Raw genomic sequence first — 20,149 nt, forward strand, 5'->3', positions numbered from 1 at the left:
GGCCATAATTCTTTCCCCAGCTGATTGTTGGCAAGAGGCCAGTGGGCCCAGCCTCTTCCCCAGAGTACAAAACCAAGTTAATAATGCTTTGTTGCCAATCCTTTGGAGCATTTTAAACAGATACCAGGGGGACCTCAGGAAAATTTAAATATTATAAGGTTTTTTTTAAATTACTGACCAACTACTTGTCTGATGACACAATTATAATAAAAGACTATTAACCAAGTCTCAGCCTCCTGGGACATCAATCTAACCAAAGATAACTACCAAATTAATATCCGTAAAACCGTTTTAATCATGTCACTCTTATGCACAAACATCTGGTGGCTCCCTTCTGCCTACCAAATTAAATGTCAAATACTCACAGTGTCATTCAAAGTCCTCCACAAAAGTCCCAGTCAATCTTTCCTTCCTGGTACCTCCCACCTGCTTCCAAGCCCAACTCCAGCTACAGGACAGTCATAGCCCTCTTCTCTCCCACCTCCACGCCTCCCTTTTGCATGGCAGAAGGGTGGATTACATTAGGTCCCCTTAAATCCCATCAATTTCTGCTTGTCCACTCTAATTTCATCCAAAACACATTCACAATTAAATATAATTCCTCCTTCCTTGTAAGCCACCAAAACCTTGTTTTGTTTTGTTTTTTTAGTGAACATTATTACCACATTCCCTTACATTTACAAATGCATGTACCTGCTCTAACTTACTTTTTCATTAGACTGAGCTCCTTGACAACATAGTCAGTTGGCTCTCCTGCTGTTGATGTTCAATAAGTATTGTTGACTTCCATGCCAAGGTGTTGTTTTAAGGACGGAATACACAAGACTTAATGTAACCTTCACTAAGGTTAACCTTCACTGCAGTTTATATGGAAGTCATGTTAGAGGCAGGCTACCAACTTGGGCATGCAAATAAAAGGTGAATTAAGAGGAAGAAATACATGTTGCTGTAGAATAGTGATGAGACGGACTGCCAGCACTTTGGGTTTCAGGAACAGTCATACTCTGGTTCTTCATTCTGCTGAGCTTCCCTGGGACTCAACACTCCCTTGGGGATAGGACGCATTTAGAAGCTCTGTGAACTCTTTCAGCATAATTAGTGCACTGAAGAAGTCATTGGTTTAATGATCTGGAAGGCTGTATGCAACTCCACTAAGGCCTGTATCTGTTATTGGGCAGCAAATATGGCAACTGGCTGTGTTTACTAATTAGGTGAACTAGTAACTTTGTTCACTGCTTTATTTTTCAGAAATCTTAAATAATAAGTAATTTTCCTAACTGAATTATATTATGAAATGTAATCAGTATGATCACTTGACAAATGGGACCTTTAATTTTCCTAAAATCTCAAAATGATGTGATTTTTTTCCCCTCTCTTTCTCCTGGGACTATTTCCCTTCTTCCAGCAGGTCAGCATCAAAAAGCAATCTGGGCATTCTGTCATGCTCCGATCTTGCCAGAGTTTCCTGACATTGCTTTAGATAATTTTCTACTTCATGTCCTACATTCTGTATCCTCAGGCTTTCTCTGAGGTTTATGTGGTTTTAATGGGTTAGGTGTACACATCTCAGAGAGCAACCTTACTGGTCCCATCTCCATTTCTCAAAGCAAGGCATGCAGCTCCACTGATTTTGAGTTCTCTGGGTCCATTCCACTTCCCTGCAAATAAACACAGCACTTGATGTGAACAGTTAAATAGCTGGAAAAACAGGCCGAGTCTGTGTAATTGCCCTTGTATACATTCCTCAATCTTGGCTTGTCTGTGAGAATTATACTCACACAGCCTATGGCAGTGGGTGGCCTTTCTTCTGAGTGAAGTATTATGTACCTTATTCATTTCTCTTTGGGAAATCTAGCACTATACACAGCTCAGAAATGACAGTAATAGAGAAATCTTAGCGTAGATAATGTATCATCTTCTTATCAATTCTTTGGTAAAAAATGAATGCAGAATTTTTTTTTCAGAGTATTTCTTTGTGTTGATGAGGTTACTATTTGATTTGAACACACTACAAAAGCATAAATAGTTTTTCTCATACTTTCATACTGATAAGAATAAATACAACAATGGTAAATTTATTCAATGAGAAGATTTTGTTGAAAATTTCACAAGCTTATCTATTCCCGGAGTAGACCTGGAAATAGGTTTTGTTAGTAACATCACCTTCCTCTGGGACATATAGTCTCCAATCTGCTGTCAACCTTGCCAATTTCTCCCTGCTCACTGTTGACATCCATATTTGCAATCAATTTCCAATTCTTTTTTGAAATGTCTCTCAAATCCATCATCTTTTTATTTATACTTCAGCCATTTTTATATAAACTGTAGGGCCATCCCTTCTCATATAGTTTCCTTTCTTATAATCTAATCAATTATCCACCCTTCCTGCTCCTTGTAGATCAGGGGTCCCCAAAGTACGGGCCCGCGGGCCGCATGCGGCCCCCTGAGGCCATTTACCTGGCCCCCGCTGCACTTCCAGAAGGAGCACTTCTTTCATTGGTGGTCAGTGAGAGGAGCATAGTTCCCATTGAAATACTGGTCAGTTTGTTGATTTAAATTTACTTGTTCTTTATTTTAAATATTGTATTTGTTCCTGTTTTGTTTTTTTACTTTAAAATAAGATATGTGCAGTGTGCATAGGGATTTGTTCATAGTTTTTTATATAGTCCGGCCCTCCAACGGTCTGAGGGACAGTGAACTGGCCCCCTGTGTAAAAAGTTTGGGGACCCCTGTTGTAGATCATCCTCTGAAAAACCACACTCCTTGTTATCACATTGCCTTGCCAAAAAAATCATTAATACACACTAGTTGATAGTAAAACCACTCTTCTTGGCCTTCTGATGCTGTACTACAACCAATATTTCATTACAATTCAATGTCTTCTGTGATATGAGGATGCTCACTGCCCCCAGACTTTGCTCACTGCTATGCCTTTTCTTCTGCTGGATGAAAGCCTGGTACCTCTGACTTCTGAGAGTCTTCTCATTCTTCCAGGCTAATCTAAAATACTGTCCTTTTTAAAAAACTTTTCTGATTCACACCCAACTTGATGAGTTCTTGAATTCTTATGAAGATCTATAACATTCATTCCCCCACCCCCGTGACCTCTCTAGTCTTGCAATAGATGTAATTGGTTACTTATAATTTGCCTTCACAGTAGATTTCAAGTACCTGAGTGCAGCACATGTATGTGTGATATGTAAGCGTGTGTTACTAATTTGTACAGACTGGATTTGTATTCTGATATCTAGCATAAAGCATGCCACACAGTGCTCCAAAAATACATGTTGAATTCAATAAATATGTATTTTCTGAGTTACCAGTGTTCTGAAAAATTGTTTATTTGTTGTGTTAATAGTATAAATCTACATAAATTATGTACCTATTCGTTCTTTTTAGCAATTAATATTTAACTAAATGATTCTGTTTTTCTTTTCTGTTGACAGTTAGTGATTTGCCCCCATGCATGTCTTTCCCTCATTGTCCAGCTTTCCCGAACCCAGCACTGGTTAGAGTTATGACTCTCCTCTGTCTCACTGCCTCACTTCCCTGTCATCTGTCTCTGTCTTGTCCTGAGATACCTATCTCTCATTCCAGTTCTATTTTTAAAAGATTACTCATTAAAATAAATATGAGTGTGGCATTATTTTCAAGAGTTTACATTACATTTGGCATAGAGGAGATAAAAATTTGCTCAGTGTTTCATTTTGTCCTTGAGTTTGTTTTCTGAAGGCTTTTTTTTTTCTTTTTATCTTTCCCCTCTGCCACTGGCACTTCCCATTGTCTCTATCATCGTTTCTTTATTCTAACCCACTCTCCATCATATACCTCCTTCCTCAGTCCTAGTGAAGAAGTCGTGCTAGAGCAAGCTGGTTAGGGCTAGTAAGGACTCCAGTGAGGGTCAAGAAGAACCGTTCCGGCCAATGAGATCTTAGGCTGCATCCCTCTTCTGACTTCGCAACTACCGGTCAACACCTCAGTCTTGTGGAGATGCCAATGAACACTTCTTATTCTGTTTCCTCTTTTCTACACACAGCTGTCACCTCTGGAAATGTCCAAGGTCATCGACACACCACTGCAATTATCTTTTACTTGTCTCTACTATGGACTTTGACCCTTGGATTCTGTCATTTATGTTGTCAGAAAGAACATTCTAAAGTGCTCTCCTGATCATGCCAAGCTTTTGCTTGAAATTTTTAACAACTTGCCATCAAAACCTCCCAGCTCCTCAGACACAGAGATCTGGAAGCTGCTTCATCCAGGCTTTTCTATTAGAGCTCTCTCTGTCTACATGCTGCCCTCTGCCTGGACAAGCCTCCCACAGCATCCCAGAAAATCCTCTTCCTCAGGCGAGGGGCCACATCCTCATTCTTCACAGTACATTTCAAGCAAGATTATAGCAATAAAACCGTTTGTCATTATCTCCCATCCAAGATAGAACTGTCCAGTTCCTTCTTCAAGCAGCATCCTACCCTACAAATACTTCACTTACGTCTTTCACAGCCCCTCTAACATTTCTTACACTCAGTAGCTAAGGGCAGAATCAATGGAATTAAGGTGCTTGGCTTTGAATTCTGGCTCTGCCACTTTCTAGCTATAGAAACTTATGTAATTTATGTAGCCTATCTGTGCCTCATATTCTTAGTCAGTACAGTGGGAATACTAATAATAACAATTTCATATGGCTTTTGTAAATTAAATAAGTTAATACAGTCATGCACCACATAATGATGTTTTAGTCAACAGTGGACCTCACAGTCAACAGAGGTCCTATAAGATTCTAATGGAGCTAAAAAGTTCCTATTGCCTAGTAATATCACTGTCATAAAGTTATATCACAATGCATTACTCACCTGTTTGCTGAGATGCTGGTGTAAACAAACTTACTGTGAAGCCAATCACATCAAACTATAGTATATACAATTATGTATAGTACATAATACATGATAATGATAACAAATGAACATATTTACTATATACTACACTATACTGTGTATCATTATTTTAGAGTGTAATCCTTCTACTTATAAAAAAAGTCTACTATTTAACAGTATGCAGTGTTATCTTGGCAGCAGCCTCATACATCTTGTGTTTACTATTGCATTCTTTTTCTCTGTATTTGATTTAATCTCATGTTGTTTGTTCATCATGACCTAACAATGCATTTCTTGAAGTGTTTACTCCTCACTAAGCAACACATGACTATATAAAACCCTTAAAACAATGGCCACTCTAGATAGGTTTTATATAAGTGGTAGCTATTACAATAACTATCTTTTTATCTCTTGCTTGATTGTTCCTATAGGCAAATACCATATCTAGTTGTTTTTATCTTGTGTCTATCATAGTCCCCAGGACATATTAGACACTTAATAAGTGTTTCATGAGAGAATGAACAAATACATGATAATAGGCATAAGTCAAAAACAGATCTTTAATTTCCCCAATTTAGAGCATGTCCTTTTCCCATTGTTCCCTGTAGATATAAAGGGAATTGTAAGGGTATAAACACAAATGTTTATATTATTTTAGTTAAGAGTTTTAAACAGATTTTTTCAACATGCACAGAGGGCTTTTATTCTCCTATCTTTTCTAATTATATGAGCATCTATGGGTATGCAGCGTGGAAAAACTGCCAGCAAACCAGGAAGCAGGACTGGCTGCATAATTTGTGGGACTGAGTGCCAAATAGAAATGCAGAATCCCGTGTTCAGAAATTGTTATGAATTTCAAAGTAGTGACAATGGCGCATTTAAACAAGTGTGGAGATGTTCTGAGCCCAGGGATCAGTTTGACAGCAATAATCGCCTTTCCGTGAAGCCAGCTGTGCCAGGAATCTAACACTCTCTTCTCCATCAGCTTCACCATGTTCAGAGACATGGATCTAGTCTGTGGCATCGCCAGTTTTGTCTCTCCAACTAGACTGAGGTTCTAGGTCTATGATGCTCTTACTATGCATCTCCACTCTGAACCACTCAGGTCCAGCCTCCATCATCCACTAGAAAAGCCACTGGCCTCTCCATTTGTCCCAGTACTCTAAGCTGTCCATAAGCTGTCATGCTCAAAATATTTCATTTTTCAACCATTCATTGGGCACCAACCATGTTCCCAAACTCTGCCTGTGGTGCTGCACATACAATAAGGTACCATTCTTTGTTTGGCCCAATTTTACAAAGTGATTCCTGACTTTTTCTGGGAAAGCTGGCAGTTGCTAATATCGATTAAAAGAAGAAAAAATGAAATAACCATCTGGATGCATGTGCACGTTAATGATGGTATGAACCAACTAAAGACCAAATCGTAAGGTAAGAAAGCCCAGCACATGGTATGTAGAAAACCCCTTAAGCAAATCTAATTAGGCCTCTTCTTCCACCACCTAGCACTCAGGCTCTGCCTCCTCAGTAACCCCGAATGCCACACCTTAGCAGAAACAGGAGCGAGAAGTCTATCCCAAAGGCAGATGGCAGGACAAGCACAAAGAAAGTAAAGTGGCTACGAGAGAAGATGAATTTGTCATGGGTTGGAAGCTGGGGTTGTACAAGAGGAAAAGGAAATTAAATTAGCAGGTGGAAAGGAAAAATGAAGCTTTTGGTCTGGAGAAGAAAAATCATCTTCATGCTCCTATTACACAAATGCACTGTTGGCGTCCTGTATTACAATATAAATTCAGTACAGAGGCAATAAGGCTGGAAGTAATGTGCACAGGCAGCGAGCCAGAAGCTTAGGCTGTTGGCAGCCACTCAGCCCTGAGGGCCCTGCCACAGAGTCCAGGTTACAGCTGTCAGACACTGAGCCACTGAACACGGTTATTTCTTAGTCAAGAACTCTGATGTCGGCTTGGAAATTTTCTTCATTTGGGGAGCCATCAACAAATAGTGATTGCAGAGTAGAGAGAAAGGGAATATACCTCTACTTGGTTTGTCTGGTGAGGAATGACTCCAGGTGTAGTATATTACTCAGATAAATGCAGATGGTGTAAGGTGAAGGCTCTCTCCAACAAAGTACATTATTTCATGAGGTTGTTTATGTTTTCAATGAATATTTATTAAATCTCATGTGAGTGCCGGGGACATAGGAGTGCAGAAGAGAAATGTCCTTCTGGGGCAGATGGGGAGTAAATATGTAAACACATAAATGAACAATAACTTCATATAAAAATTAAAACATAATGAAGGAAATAGCCAAAGAGAGGTAAAGAAAAGACAACTGGAGGAAGAGGGTGAGGTGAGAAGATCTTAATAGAGAGCTCAGCCAAGGTTGCTTAGACAAGGTGACATTTTGTCAAGACTTGGATTATAAGACTTAGGAAAAGAGGTAGATGCTGTACATTTAAGGTAGAAGAAACAGGAAGTGTCAAGGTCCAGAAGTAGGACAAATACTGGTTATTCCAATAACCAAAAGGAGATCAGCAAGACTAGAAAGTAGAGAGCAAGGGCAAACATATCATGACAGTAGATTGCAGAAGTGGGAAGGAGTTATTATATAAGATTTTATGTGCCATGAGTCCAATGTTTCTGCTAAAAGCAACAGGAGAAAATTCCTGAAAGAATTAAAAAGAAGTAATATAATCTAAGTTTAGACTTTAAAGTAAGATTCACACTGGCTGCCATGTATAGAATGAATTGCATGAGCAGGATCAGAAATAATTCCTTGTAAAGCCAGGAGCCACGGCCACCATCACAGCCGCCTGTGTGAATCAGGTTTGCATTTGATTCGGACAGACGGTAATGAAACAACAGAGCCAAGAACTGGTGGGCCATTAGCTTTAATCCTAGCTTGCAGCTGGCAGGCAAGAAATACACACAGTGGGAAAACACTTCCTTTCCATTCAAGGCTCCCAAAGCCACTGATTTATCCGAGTTTCCTAGAATCAAAGGTTTGTACCTCACCAGCCTTATTCACCTCTGTTCCCCATCTCCTTCTCTCAGCACAAACTCTGCACAAACTCTCTTGTCCTTCAGCACTCTGCCATCTTGGCTGCTTCTCCTCTCCTCCACATGGTCTTTCTCTGCTCTCTTGTATAGTGTAGAAATCAAAACCTTTAATCCAATATACAAACAAGGAAGTCTCTGATACAAAGTCACTTATCTGAGGCATAATAAGATTCCTCAAGAGAGTGCACCACCCCCCACTATGCAACAGTCAAGGGTGTGGGAAAAAACTTAGTTTTAAAACTAAGCCTTAGGCCAGGGGTCGGGAACCTTTTTAGCTGAGAGAGCTATGAACGCCACATATTTTAAAATGTAATTCATGGATTTATGACAGGCCTGTCCCCCTGGGTCTCTCATAGTGCCCCATGCCAGAGCAAACTATGGCCCTGAACCATTGCCTGGCCTCTGCCCATAGGCTGCAGGCACTGAAGTGGGTCGCACAGTGGAAAAAAAACAAAACGTAATTCAGTGAGAGCCATACAAAGACCCATGTATGTTACGCATTATCCAATAAAATTTGGTGTTGTCCCGGAAGACAGCTGTGATTGGCTCCAGCCATCCGCAACTATGAACATGAGCAATAGGAAATGAATGGATTGTAATACAAGGGAATGTTTTATATTTTTAACGTTATTTTTTTTTACTAAAAACTTGTCTGCGAGCCAGATGCAGCCATCAAAAGAGCCACATCTGCCTTGAGGGCCATAAGTTCCTGGTCCCCGCCTTAGGCTATAAGGATCCTGCCTGCTTACAGCCTGTCCCTCACACCCAATGCAAACTGTAAGCGAGCAAACATATATATCATATTTACAAACTTATTTGACCAACATTCCACCCCTTTCGCTTGCTTCACAATCTAAAGCACAGGTATTCCTGCACAAGGAAATTAGGCACATTACACAATTTACAACATGACAAATCATACAATTTCAACAATTAGAAAGATACACTTCACCTGAGCACTTTGCCAAAAGCGCAAAATATCTTCTGACTTCTTTCTAGCCATGGAGAAAGCTTCCCAGGGCAGGGGAATGGCCTCCAGCAAAGCCCCCCACCCCATCAGGGTATTTCACATCGTCCAAAATCCTAAATCCATCCAACAAAGGAGCCAGTGCCCACTCTGGTCATAGTCCAGGAATCAGTCCAAGCACATGGGGCCTCAGCCTCCCCCCTTATCCCTGCCATCCTGGCAGGTCTTACACTGTCCCAAGGAGGAGCACATGGCAATGGCAGCCAGCATTTCCATCTCCGCTCCGGAGAGCATGATGGCACCCACCCCTATGTCCCAAAATTGCAGACGTACCAGGGGCATAGTAGGTGCTCCTTGCTGCTGGGCTCTCACCTTCTGGAGACTGCAGATCATGACTCCAGCCTGATTCTTCTCATCCTCCAAAGAGGAACTGAAAACATCGCTGGGCTCGAGCCTCCGGCTGCTGCTGCCTTCTGCTCTGCGGGCCTTGCAACCCCGAACCGGGCCTCAGCCCCAGCCTCCTGCCACTGCTGGCTCTTCACAACATCTAGGGCAATCTGCAACTCATGAACCTGTGATTCCTTCTCAGCGGCTGCTCAATTTCCAAGCGAATTTCACGAACCTGGTCGGCCTCCTCTGGTGCTTGCTCCAGCTCCAGGGTGGGCATCTTTTCCTCCCATGTTTGCTCCAGCTCCTTTCACTGCTCGGTTTGCAGGTCCCAGGCAGCTCTTCCACTGAGCTCTCGGTTTCCTCACGCATGGCTGTTATAGTCAGCCAGCCTACAGCCCCCAAAAGGACAGCCATGGGGAACCATAACAGCAGCCAGTCTTCTACTCCACTGCTCGAAGCTGGTGGTGGCTCCATACTGATCTGTATCAAATCCTGCCACAAACTACGCCAAATGTAAAGCCAGTAGCCATAGCCACCATAACAGCTGCCTGGCCCATGCAGGTTAGAATTTGATTCAGATAGAAGGTAATGAAACAACAAAGCCAAAAACTGGTAGGCCACTAGCTTTAATTCTAGCTTGCACCCAGCGGGCAAGAAATACACACAGTGAGAAAACATTTCCCTTTCCATTCAGGGCTCCCAAAGCCACTGACTTATCTGAGTTTCCTAGGATCAAAGGTTTCCAGCTCACCAGCCTTATTCACCTCTGTTTCCTGTCTCCTTCTCTCTGCACAAACTCTGCACAAACTGGCTTCTCCTTCAGCATCCTGCCATCCTGGCTGCTTCTCCTCTCCTAGTGGTCTTTCTCTGCTCTCCCTTATAGTATAGAAATCAAAACCTTTAATCCAATATACAAACAAGGAAGTCTCTGATACAAAGCCACTTATCTGAGGCATAATGGGATTCCTCATGAGAGAGCACCCCCTCCCCACCATGCAACAGTCAAGGGTGTGGGAAATAGCTTAGTTTTAAAACTAAGCATTAGGCTAGAAGGATCCTGCCTGCTTACAGCCTGTCCTCCACACCCAATGCAAACTATAAGCGAGCAAACATATATATCATATTTACAAACTTATTTGACCAACATACCTATTATGACTGTCTGACCAGGCAGTGGCAGAATGGATAGAGCGTCGGATTGGAACGCGAGGACCCAGGCTCAAAACCCCAAGGCTCACTAGCTTGAGTGCGGGGTCACTGGCTTGAGCGTGGCATCAGAGTCACTACCCCATGGTTGCTGGCCTGAGCCCAAAGTCTTTGGCTTGAGCCCAAGGTCGCTGGCTTGAGCAAGGGGTCACTTGCTCTGCTGTAGCCCTCACCCCATCAAGGCACATATGATAAAGCAATCAATGAAAATCTAAGGAGACTAAGAAGCTGCAACAAAGAACTGATGCTTCTTATCTTTCTCCCTTCTTGCCTGTCTGTCCCTAAATGTCCCTCTCTCTGTCTCTCTCTATCTCTGTCACACACACACACACACACACACACACACACAAGACTTATTTTGAGGCTATTATAGTAGTTTAGGCAAGAAATTTTGAAGGTTCTAAATTAAGGTGAGAAAACAGAGAAGGATAAAGAGAGTGTGCTCAGAGGTGGCCAGATTATGTTTGCAACATCCTGAGGATCAGGGTTAAGCAATGCCTTGAACATCTCCCTGAGAGTTCACCTCCTAAGGAGAGGTTTGGCTTCAATAGCTTCACACTTAGTTAAACACCTCACTTATTTGAAAGTTGCTTCTTCAATAGCCTCAGTTATTTAGGAAACAAAATTGAAATAATTGTCTTTCAACAAAGTCTACAGATATTAAATTGCTACGGACTATTCATAGTGCAGACTCCTATATCAAGCCTATTTGTTTTTATTTCACAAATTTGTTTCTTTGTGTTTTGTTTTAAGTGTAGTTGCTCCATTTTCTAACCCCAAAGAGATCAGCTTGAGCTCTTTAGAAGCGGGCACGTCGAGTTTCTACAGCTTGGCCAAGTGAGAGCAGTAAAAGGAGACTGCTGCCACCCAGTCAACGGAGAGTCGTGCAGATACACACGCATGCATATGCCCACACACAAATAAACAATCAAACAAACATTCTAAATAAGCACTCAGAAGTATTTTCATCTGAAGTTACTCAGTAAAATGGTCCCACAGTATACTCTAGCAAGGGACTACAATGTTCATTCTTGAGTGCTCAATCAGGGACAACTTTCTGACATGAAGCATCTCTAAATAAATCATCAATCATGGATACCTCTCCTTCTGTGTTCCCTCAAGGCCGCTTTGCTTCCCTTTTTCAGGGTACTTACTACCTTGTTAATTTCTTATTCTGTATCTGCCAACACCCACCCATCCCCACCCTGAGATAACCAGTGCTTTGAAGGCAGCTCTTTAATGCAATTTTTATCTCTGTGTCCCTGGGGCCAAACACAGAACCCTGCCCACAACAGACCTGGAACAAAAGTGTAGTAAATCCCTGCAGTGATTAAGTAGAAGCTGTTAATTTAACTCTAGAAGAAACAGCCTATAGCCCAACAACTCAGCAGCTTTGTATCAGAGACTAAAGCATTCCTAAGCTTTCAGACTGTGTGGGAACGGCATAAGCTGCCTTTTTACTTTTTAACAGATGGATAGAAAGTTTTAAACCACTGCTTCTTGGCAGAGCAACTAAGGTGGTCTCAGGCCACAAGGCTGATCTAATTATACTTTCGGTTATTCCTGATGTGTTTTATTCTTATGTGCATATTTTGTGTTCCATACACATTAAAAAATTTAATTAAATGTTTTATTATAGAAAATACAGTGCCAAATGTCAGCATCATTATCTTTTTTCCCCCTTTTTTCATAGAAATAGCCATTCACTCATTTTGTTTTGAGATTTTAATACAAATCAGGCTTATATTTACTTGACTTGGCCAACAGAAATGTCCTATTTCTTGTTAATAGCAGGCTATCAGTGCAAAGTAAGCTCTGCGAGGGCAAAAAATACACCCCACCTGTAAAGCCAGTATCCCCGGTTACCATCACAGCAGCCTGGCCCATGCAGGTTCTCACTGGATTCGGACAGACGGTAATGAAACAACAGAGCCATGAACTGGTGGGCCATTATCTTTAATCCTAGCTTGCACCTGGCAGGCAAGTAAACACACACTGGGCTCCAAAACCCACTCATTTAGCGCTCTCAAAGCTACTGACTTATCTGAGTTTCCTAGTGTAAAGCCAGTAATCAAGGCCAGGGCCACTATCAAAACAGCCCGGCCCATGCAGGTTCGCATTGGATTCGGACAGTCGGTAAAGAAACAGCGGAGCCAAAAACTGGTGGGCCATAGCCTTTAATCCTACCTTGCACCCGGCGGGCAAGTAAAAATACACACTGGGCTCCAAAACCCAGTCACACTCAGTGCTCACAAAGCCACTGACTTATCCGAGTTTCCTAGAATCAAAGGTTTCTAGCTCACCAGCCTTCTTCTCCTCAGTTCCCCATCTTCTTCCTTATCCCAGATACAAACTCTACACAGACTGGCATCTCACTCAGCACTCCGCCACCTTGGCTGCTTTTCCTGGCCTACTCCACGTGGCCTCCTTTAGCTGCTGGCTCTACTCTCTCCGCTCTCTCATGCTAACCTCAGGAACCAAGCGCCAAGTTCCCGTTCTACCCCTATTTTATAGTGTAGCTTCACAACCTTTAATCCAGTATACAAAATAGGGTAGTCTCTAATACAAAGTCACTTCTCTGAGGCATGATTGGATTGTACCACCTTACACCAAAAAGGGTAGGAAAGGCTTAATCCCAAAACCAAACCCCAGGCTACAAGGATTCTGCCTGCCTTTAGCCCACCCCAACACACATTAATATCACCTGGGCAACGGCCTCTTTAACAAAGTGAGCATAATACATTTTATCTGCCCAACACCTAGAATCAAAGGTTTCTAGCTCACTAGCCTCATTCTCCTTTGTTCCCCATCTTCTTCTCTCTACACAAACTTTGCACTAACTGGCTTCTGTTTCAGCACTCCACCTTCTTGGCTGCCTCTCCTCTCCTCCATGTGGCCTTACTCTGCTCTCCAACCTGCTCTCTGCTCTAATGCTAATCTCAGAAACCAAGAGAGAGCAAGCTCCTGGTCTGCTCCACTTTACAGTGCAGAAATCAAAACCTTTCATGCAATATACAAAATAGGAAAGTCTCTGATATAAAGTCCACCCCAAATCAAAAAGGGTGGGAAAGTTTTAGTCTTAAAACCAAGCCCCAGGCTAAAAGGATCCTGCCTACCCACAGCCCACCCCCAACACACATTAATATAATTACGCCCATTCCAAGCATAAGGGCAACTAATATCATCACCTGGGAGACAGGCTTCCACGTTGGCAGTGTCATCTTTAACAAAGTGAGCATAATATATTTTATCTACCCAACACCGCCTAACAGAGCCTAAATGATGTGGGACATGGGGACTTTGCCCACAGGAGGCCCCAGCTGAGAGAGAGAAGGCACAGCCATATAAGGAATTGCAATGTCTTTTGGACACAGAACACAAAAGAGAGCAAAACCAATAACTAATAATAATAATAACAATAATAAGAATAATAATGAAGGAAGGAAGGAAGGAAGGAAGGAAGGAAGGAAGGAAGGAAGGAAGGAAGACAGGAAGGCATTACTGTGATTATCAAAGATTTCATTTAATGATAATCTGAGGCACCAGTATACACTCTTCAGGGATATATGATTATTACATTTTAACTCAAAATGCTCTTTGTTACTTGAATAGGTGGCCAAATATCTTTAAAAAATAAAAACAAACAATAAAATATCTCATTCCTGGCCTTTCAGAGAGAGTTGTAATACAAAATATTTTAAATGGCCATTATAGAAAAACTTTTGTCTTCAGAACCCAAATTTATAGAAATATCAGTTTTCATTGAAATGAGATTAATCCTTTCAATAAATGATTTCCAAACTTTTTAAAAATCACTGATTCTCTTTCCCCCTTGTATGGCCAGGAGCCACCATCGTGGCCAATCACATGCAGGTTCCCATTGGATTCGGGCAAAAACTGGCAGAGTGGGAGGATGGTGGGCCATTCTGTTATTGATGTCTCACCAAGACAGGCAAACCACAAGAGAAGACAAGAAAAAAAAAAGCAGGTTTTCTGCTTTTCCCATGAAGGGCAAGGGATCAGGGAGGCCCCTGCAATGGTGATAGCAGGAACCAAGAGAGCAAGCTCCCGGTCTGCCCCACTTTATAGTATAGAAATCAAAACCTTTAATCCAATATACAAACAAGGAAGTCTCTGATACAAAGTCACTTATCTGAGGCATAATGGGATTCCTCATGAGAGTGCACCACCCCACATCATGCAATCAGTCAAGGGTGTGGGGAAAAGCTTAGTCTTAAAACTAAGCCTTATAGTATAACAACCCAGCCTGCTTACAGCCTGTCCCCTACACTCAATGCAAACTATCAGCAAGCAAACATATATCATATTTAAAAACTTATTTGACCAACATCTTGATGAAAGCTTAGAGCTGCAAACTGAGGCCACCTGCTCCCTGTCTACAAAGATGGTGAGCTGAGGAAGATGGTGATTGGGAACTTAGCTGGTGTGGAGATTGAGCTTAGCTCTAGGCATTCCTCTTTCCAAAGACTCTTCCATGAGGACATATATATTCTTACAAGGCCTAAGAATCCAAACCAGATGGGGTGTGTATATTCTTAATAACTCTACCCAGGGCTCCCTCCTCCTTTCTCAGGAGCAGCTCTATTTACAAATGCTTCTTAATATTTAGCAGGGTTCCACTCGTCCTCTGCTTATACCTGTTCAGCACAATTATCGTGTATGTCAGGGGTCCCCAAACTATGGCCCATGGGCCACATGTGGCCCCCTGAGGCCATTTATCCGGCCCCTGCTGCACTTCCGGAAGGTCACCTCTTTCATTGGTAGTCAGTGAGAGGAGCACTGTATGTGGCGACACAGCAAAGCACAGCATCGCTCACATACAGTACTGCTTCCGGTGACGTGGGACGCACGCGTCACGGCTCCAGAAGCGCATCATATCACTTGTTACGGCTAGCAGTGACAAATATGGAACTGGACATTGACCATCTCATTAGCCAAAAGCAAGCCCATAGTTCCCATTGAAATATTGATCAGTTTGTTGATTTAAACTTACTTGTTCTTTATTTTAAATATTGTATTTGTTCCTGTTTTGATTTTTTACTTTAAAATAAGATATGTGCAGTGTGCATAGGGATTTGTTTTTTTTATGGTCTGGCCCTCCAACGGTCTGAGGGACAGTGTGAAAAGTTTGGGGACCCCTGCTCTATGTGTTCCCTCTTCCACTTCCACTTTGAGTAACCTAGAAAGAAGATTCTACAAGAAGAATCTGAGTGTTGGTCAAATAAGTTTGTAAATATGATATATAGGTTTGCTCGCTTATAGTTTACATTGGGTGTGGGGGACAGGCTGTAAGCAGGCAGGGTTGTTACACCCTAAGGCAGGGGTCGGGAACCTTTTTGGCTGAGAGAGCCATGAACGCCACATATTTTAAAATATAATTCAGTGAAAGCCATACAACAACTCATGTATATTATGCATTATCCAATAAAAATTTGGTGTTGTCCCGGAGGACAGCTGTGATTGGCTCCAGCCACCCACAACCATGAACATGAGAGGTAGGAAATGAATGGATTGTAATACATGAAAATGTTTTATATTGTTAACGTTATTTTTTTTATTATTAAAGATTTGTCTGCGAGCCAGACGCAGCCATCAAAAGAGCCACATCTGGCTCACAAGCCATAGGTTCCCAACCCCTGCCCTGAGGCTTAGTCTTAAGACTAAGACTTTCTCACCCTAAGTGACTTTGTATCAGAGACTTCCTTATTTGTATATTAGATTAAAGATTTTGATTTCTACACTATAAAATGGGGCAGACTGGGAGCTTACTCTCTCTTGGTTCCTGAGATTAGCATTAGAGGAGAGAGCAGAGAAAGGAGAGCAGAGAAAGGCCACATGGAGGAGGCCAAGAGAAGCAGCCAAGATGGTGGAGTGCTGAAGGAGAAGCCAGTTTGTGCAGTCTGTGCAGAAAGAAGGAGATGGGAAACAGAGGTGAATAAGGCTCCTGAGGTTAGAAACCTTTGATTCTAGGAATATCAGATAAGTCAGTGGCTTTGGGAGTCTTGAATGGAAAGGGAAGTGTTTTCCCACTGTGTGTATTTCTTGCCTGCCGGGTGCAAGATAGGATTAAAGCTAATGGTTCACCAGTTCTTGGCTCCATTGTTTCATTACTGTCTGTCCGAATCAAATGCGAACCTGCATGGGCCAGGCGGCTGTGATGGTGGCCGTGGCTACTGGCTTTACAGGGAGCTTTCTGCGAAAACAGAACAGGAACTCTTTTGTAAGAGAAAAAAAAGAGAACTAAGGAGTTTTTGTATTATCTTCCTAAGAGTAGGAGACAATGTATCATTTCTTTTTGGCATAACTGCTTCAAAGGTCTTGCCTCTAAGAAAAGGGATAAAGGGGAAAATGAAGTTTTCTCCCTTCACACCTGAAAGAGGAGGAAAAAATCAAGGCTGTTGTTGACTAATAAGATTTTCTACTTTTGAAAACTATAATTATAGTTGCAATAATCCCAGCTTCTGTTATTATGATTTTTTTTGTCATTGTTTAAAGCTGAATTTTGCATGCTTTCATGAAAATAATGGGCTATAATTAAATTGCTCTAATGCTATCATTATATAGATACCACATTAATGGGGTTACAGTAAACAAAGAAATTGATCTTCAATTAAAAATTATTTTTAAAAAAATTTTGTCTAATTGCTTAAATATGACAAATGAAACTGCAATGAGAATTAGTGCTACTACAGTTTTAAATCGGTAGAATCTTAATTTTAACTAAAACTATGTCTGCACGTAAGTAACCAGCTGGATAAAACACTTAAAATTGAGGGAAAGATAAAAAAAAATCTAAATTGTTTTGTCTACACAGAGTTAAATACTTGAATATTTAAAAGTATTTATACTAATGCATAGTATTCTATCCTGACAGAAAAATACTTATAAACAAATTAAAGAAACTTCTCCAGGAGAACAGAGAGAATCTACATCTGTTTGAAAGACTGAATATCACATAAAATTTGACTTTTGATTTGAAACTCCTAACTAGCAGCAGGCAACCAAGTATTTAAACTCAATAAGCAATTAATTTTCAAGTTATAAAATGGGTATTATGATAGCACCATTTTGAAATCTTTTCTGGGATTTGGTTTGAAAAAGTGAAAGTGTGCTTGTTGTCCCTGAGAAGTCATGTCCAACGGAACCTCAGAACGTGACTAAACTGTGTCAACTCCAAGTCCATGTTTATGTCCTAACCCTGAGCACCTCAGCACATAACCTTATTTAGAAATGGGGTCTTTACAGATATAATTATTTTTTTTATCTTTTTTATTTTGTCCGAAGCTGGAAACGGGGAGGCAGTCAGACAGATTCCCGCATGCACCCGACCGGGATCCACCCGGCACACCCACCGAGGGGCGATGCTCTGCCCATCTGGGCATCGCTCTGCCGCAATCAGAACCATTCTAGTGCCTGAGGCAGAGGCCACAGAGTCATCCCCAGCGCCTGGGCCATCTTTGCTCCAATAGGGCCTTGGCTGCGGGAGGGGAAGAGAGAAACAGAGAGGAAGGAGAGGGGGAGGGGTGGAAAAGCAGATGGGCGCCTCTCCTGTGTGCCCTGGCCGGGAATCGAACCCGGGACTCCTGCACGCCGGGCCGATGCTCTACTGCTGAGCCAACTGGCCAGGGCCAGATATAATTATTTGAAATGAGGTCATTACACTGGGCCCTAACCCAATATGACCAGTGTCCACGTAAAGAGGGGTAATTTGAATAGAGACAGGCCCACAAGGACAGTGCCGTATGAAAAACCACAGAGAGAAGCCGAGGAAAGACCTAGAACTGATTCTTCCAAATAGCCCTCAGTGGTAACCAACCCAGATGACACCTTCATCTCAGACTTCCTGCCTCACAACTATAAGACAGACATTTTCTGCTGTTTAAGCCATGTCATTTATGTTACTTTGTTAGGGCATCCCTAGCAAAGCAATAGAATGACCTTATTTAGAAACAGGGGCTTAGAAAATGTAATTCAGATGAGGTCATACTGGATTAAGGTGACGATAAGTCCTATGACTAGTGTCCTTATAGGAAGGTCATGTGACGACACAGAGACACTGGGAGACACACAGGGAAGAAGCATGTGACAACAGAGATAAACACGGAAGTAATGCAACTGTAAGTGAAGGCCGGCCGTGGACTGTGGCAAGGGCCTGAGCCAGGAGAAAGGCAGGAAGGGGATTTCTCCTCCTCAGTCTCCAGAAACACCAACCCTGCACATCTTTGCTTTAGACTTTTCCACTACAGACTGTGAGAGAATACACCTCTTCCTTCTGAAGCCACACGGTTTGTGGCCATTTGTCCCAGCAGCCCTAGGAAACCGATATAGGAAGCATTATATAAAGTTCTCTGTCTACTTATAAAGAGCTATGTAAAGATTTATGAGCAAAAGGTATGCTTCCACATCTAGTCTAGGGTTTAGGATTATCAAATCCAGAATCCATTTATGATTGTTACTACTAATTTTTTTTCTCTTTTCTTATGGAATTAAATGTAATGGAGTGACATTGATCAATAAGAGTACATAGGTTTCAGGTGAACATTTCTATAGCATTTGAACTGGTGATTACATTGTGAACCCATCATCCAAAGTCAAATCATCTTCTGTCACCCCAGGTTGCCATTTCACTTTGATCTATGTTGATGCATCTCATTTTTATATCCCACTAATGTAGGATAGATACCCCTCTTTATACTGGTATAACTTTTGAAACATTGATTTTCAATTATAGTTGTTTCAATATTTTATTAGTTTCAAGTGTACAGCATACTGGTTAGCTATTTATATAACTTACAAAGTGAAGACCCTTATGAGTCTAGTGCTCATCTGACACCATACTTAGTTATTGCAATATTATTGACTATATTCCCTGTGCTGCACTTTACATCCTATGACTATTTTGTAACTGCCAATTTGTACTTCTTAATCCCTTCACCTTTTTCACTCAGCTGCCCAACTCACCTCCCACACTAGAGTGACTTTTGAAGTTTGTCATTTCCTAAACTACTTATAACACCACTGGGGGTGGGGAGGAAAAGACAAAAAATAGTATTTTTTTTTATTTTGACAGAGTCAGAGCAAGGGTCAGCAAGAGGGACAGATAGGGACAGACAGACAGGAGGGGATAGAGATGAAAAGCACCAATTCTTCTTGCAGCACTTTAGTTGTTCATTGATTGCTTTCTCATATGTGCCTTGACCAGCGGGCTACAGTAGAGTGAGTGACCCCTTACTCAAGCCAGCGAACTTAGGTTCAAGCTGGTGAGCTGTGCTTAAACCAGATGAGCCTGCGCTCAATCCAGTGACATCGGGGTTTTGAACCTGGTTCCTCTGAGTCCCAGTCCGATGCTTTATCCACTGCGCCACCACCTAGTCAGGCTTTTCTGCTTTTTTAAATAGCCAAACTTCTTAAAATAATTATATTATGCTCAGTGACTCCAAATCTCCCATTCTCTCTTAAATCCACTCAGTCTTTCAGTCCCGTGGTGCCTCACAAAAGTTCATCTGGCAAAGTTGATCACTGTGATTATTTTAATACATGTTTTTTGCTTAGCTTCCAGGAAAACAACAAAAAAATAAACTGGTTCACCTCCCATTTCAACATACACCACTTTCCAGTCTTCATTGCCCTT

The 20,149-nt window shown here is 41.7% G+C and overlaps 1 protein-coding gene and 1 non-coding gene across 5 annotated transcripts in view; one reads left to right on the forward strand and one right to left on the reverse strand.

Annotated features, from left to right (window-relative positions):
- The window catches only part of NLGN1 (neuroligin 1), a 975,736-nt gene that overhangs the window by 747,910 nt on the left and 207,677 nt on the right, over positions 1-20,149 (reverse strand). The gene's annotated exons all lie outside the window — the stretch shown is intronic.
- LOC136380247 (small nucleolar RNA SNORA42/SNORA80 family) lies at positions 8,249-8,376 on the forward strand. Its single transcript, XR_010746920.1, has one exon. It is a non-coding gene; the product is annotated as a small nucleolar RNA SNORA42/SNORA80 family (small nucleolar RNA).

The sequence above is a fragment of the Saccopteryx leptura genome, chromosome 8 (genome assembly GCF_036850995.1).
Source record: "Saccopteryx leptura isolate mSacLep1 chromosome 8, mSacLep1_pri_phased_curated, whole genome shotgun sequence".
In the NCBI taxonomy this organism is placed as follows: Eukaryota; Metazoa; Chordata; class Mammalia; order Chiroptera; family Emballonuridae; genus Saccopteryx; species Saccopteryx leptura.